Source organism: Elephantulus edwardii, unplaced genomic scaffold (genome assembly GCF_000299155.1).
Source record: "Elephantulus edwardii isolate Elephantulus edwardi_28Jun2011 unplaced genomic scaffold, EleEdw1.0 scaffold00006, whole genome shotgun sequence".
Taxonomy (NCBI): domain Eukaryota; kingdom Metazoa; phylum Chordata; class Mammalia; order Macroscelidea; family Macroscelididae; genus Elephantulus; species Elephantulus edwardii.
Genome location: NW_006399756.1, coordinates 29286316 through 29290135, shown reverse-complemented (window position 1 = coordinate 29290135; position 3820 = coordinate 29286316).

Genomic DNA, 3820 nt, shown 5'->3' with positions numbered 1-3820 from the left:
TCCAATTTTGCCAACACCATTTGTTAAAAAGGCTGTCGTTTCCCCACTTCACTGATTTCATCTCCTTGTCAAAAATCAGTTGACCATAGATAGATGGGTCTATCATATTCTTGTTTCTCTTCAGATAGAATAAATCTTTCGCCTTTTACTTGTCTCTGACTTTTAAGAGTTAATAATTTTAGACCTTCAACTTCTTCTTGCTCTTCATAATCCTTTTTTAAAACTCTAAAGGGATTTGTAGGAATCCTCTCCTGTGTAGTTTATAGACTCCAAAAACCTGCTTAAGTGTCAGCTATGAGTCTTTTCTCTTACAGAATATACCAGAGAGTTGGAGTTTTAAAAAAAAATTGGTTTGCATACAACCATTCATATACATTGTTTCATTCATGTACATTGTGTTTTATACAGTCAGTCATATACGTTTTATTTTATATAATCAATTATTATTGATCTCTGCATTGCATCTTTTTATGTCCCTATTGAGTGAGAATATATCCTACAAATAGTTAGCCAAATTTGGTGGTTCCTTTACTTAGCTTCCTTCTGTTAAATAATAGTATATGTATGTATGTATGTATGTATGTATGTATAATATGAACCTTTCCCTGTAAATCTAATCTCTTTCTGTACATATGCAAAGGAAGGTTTTGTGGAATGAAGCTAATAATGGTTAGGTGATGATGTAATAAAATTTGGGGGGTTTTACTTTGTACATTTTTGTCTTGATTTTTAAAATTTAAAGTATGCATCTCTTACCATAACTGACATCCAAGCAGATATATGCACACCCATGTTTATTGTGACTTTGTTCACAATAGCAAGGAGTTGGAAACAACCTAAGTACTCATCAACAAATGAATGGATAGAGAAGCTGTGGCATATTCACATAATGGAATTCTACACTGTATTGAAAAACAAGGAACTCATGCAATACTATTCAAAATGGGTGACCCTGGTGGACATTATGCTGAGTGAAATATCTCAGTCACAAAAGGACAAATACTGTATGGTGCCACTGTTGTAGAATGAGGCTAACATCAGGGTGGGGATAAGACTGAGAAAAACTGGATAAATTATGTATACTGCATTGAAGCCGATGAAGGAGAGAACAGTTTAAAAGCAATATATTTTAGGACATTATAATGAGTTCGGAATGAGGGTTGCAGAGTGGAGTATACTCAAGGTGGGGGTGGAGGGTTTCAGGGGGATTGTATACCAAATGAAGGAGTTTTTCTTTTGCTTTTCAAGGAGAAGGGCGAACTGGGGGTGGGGGGGGGAGAAAAGTGCAACAATGAATGAATGGAAATCCAAAATCTCTGTAAATGTTCATTGAAATTAATAAAAAAAATAAAAAAGACAAGTATGAATCTCTTTTACAAAAACTCAGTCAAGTCTTTTTTTAAAAAAGTTGGGGGTCCAAATACACCATGCTACAAGGAAGTTGCAGATGTGGAGTTCATATCTTTGGAAGAGTTGGTTTGTTTTTTTGTTGTTGTTATTGTTTTTTTATGGAAAAGTTTTTAAAGTTCTACTTAAAGTGCATATCATGTAATAGTAAATTAAGGGCCAAGTTAGAGAATTAAGAAATAAGGTGTCGTAGTAAATGCTATACCTAGACACATTTTGGTTTCTCATAAATAGATGGATAAAACCTGAAACACTGTTAGAAATCACCTATTTGGATGAGAGTTTAACATCTGAAATCTTGTTAGAAATACTGCCAAGATTAGCTGTTTTCTTATGAAGCTATTTTCTTTGCCATATTCAAAGACAATTTTTATATGAAACAATTTAAAGCAAGTACTCTTTTTTCTTTTTTTAATTTTTTTTAAAATTTATTTTTCATTTCAATGAACATCTACAGAGATTTTGGAATTCCATTCATTCATTATTGCACCCTTATCCCCGCCCCCCTCCCCCCTAAAGCAAGTACTCTTATGATTCATACCTCCTAAAAATTAAATCCTTGTATGTATTAAAGGACTTCTCCAAAAGAGTAAAAATAGAACCTACAGAATAAAAAAATATATTTGACAATGACACATCTGACAAGGGACTTATTTTTAAATATATTTATAGAAAATTCCAACAGCTCAGTGAGAAAAAAGACAAATAACCCAACTACAGAACAGGCAACATACATGAATAGACACTTCACCAAAGAATATGTTTACATGGCAAACAAACTTTAGGGAAAATTCAAGATCATTACTGCTGCTGCTGTTCAGTGCTGTCAAAACCTGCCCTATACTGTGCCATCCTCACCATCTCCAACATACTTGAGCCCATTGCTATAGTCAGTGTCAATCCATCTTGTCAAGAGTCTTTCTCTCTTACATTGGCCCTCTACCTTTCCCAGCATGTCTTTTTCCAAAGACTGACCCCTCCTAACAACATGCCCAAGGTATGTGAGATGAAGGTTCACCAATCTTGCTTTCAAGGAGAACTCTGGTTTCACATTCTCTGAGACAGACCTATTTGTGCTCTTGGTAGTCTCTGGAATAGTCAGTGCTTTTCTCCAACACCACAACTCAAAGGCATCAATTCTTCTGTCATCCTTAGTTATTGTCCAACTTTCAGACGTATTGCAACCTACTGTTGTTAGGTGCCATTGAGTGCAACTCCTATGAACAACAAACAGATCTGTACCCTGTCCTAACCTGTGCCATCTTCATCTCTGACACACTTGAACCCATTACAGCAATTACTGTGTCAATCCATCTCATTGAGGATCTTCCCCTTTTTTGCTGACCCTTCACCTTTCCATGATGTCCCTTTGTCAGGGAATAGCCTCTCCTAGAAACAGGCCCAAAGTGTATGAAACAAAACTTCGCCGTCCTTGCTTCCAAGGAGCATTCTCGCTGCACTTTCTAGAAACTTGCAAATTCTTTTTTTTTTAAATTATTTTGTGTGTGTGTGTGTGTACGGTCAAATTGAATCTGACTCGTACAAGAGGAGATTGCCCCTCCTTCTCCAGCAGAGCATCTAACTGCGTATCTCTGGGATTGCAGTGCAGTTTCTTGCCACTAGGCCACCAGAGCTCCCTAAGAGTTGCAAATTGTAATAGCGATAAGATTTCATCTCACCCCAACCGTAATACCACAGTTCAATAAAACAGCAAATGCTAGTCAGTGTATGGAGAAATTGAAAGTATCATAATGGCTAGTGACAATGTAATTGATGCAAACACTATGAAAAGCAATTTAGTGCTTTCTTGGAAAATTAATTTAGTGCTTTCTTGGAAAATTGGCAATAGAAATATCATTTGGTCCAGCAATCCCACTACTAGGTATATATTTCAAAGGAATAAGAGCTGTGACACAGACTGACATAACCACCCATGTTTATTACAGCATTATTTACATTAACAAAGAGTTGGAGACAACTCAAGTGACCATCAATGCACAAATGGCTAAAGAAACTATTGTACCTTCACACAATGGAGTGTTAATGTGTCACTAAAATACTATCAAGAATTCTTGAAAGAGTGTACAATGTGGATGAATCTAGAACAAATTCTGCTGAGTGACATAAGTCACAAAAAGACGATTATGGTATAAGACCTCTATTATAAAATGATAAGGAAAAGTTTACACACAGAATCAAACTTGGAGGATTAACAAAGATGAGAAGAGAGAGAGTGGAGTTTAAATAGCTAAACTGCATAAAAGGAAAATAATTAGGAAAATAGTAATTATATTAATAAATGGCAATGTTTTATAAAATATAAGCATGGTTACATGAAAAATCGGTATGACTTGTAAACCTTCACTCTTAGTAAGGCAAGTGCAGTTTATATGTAGGTACTGTATATAGAAAA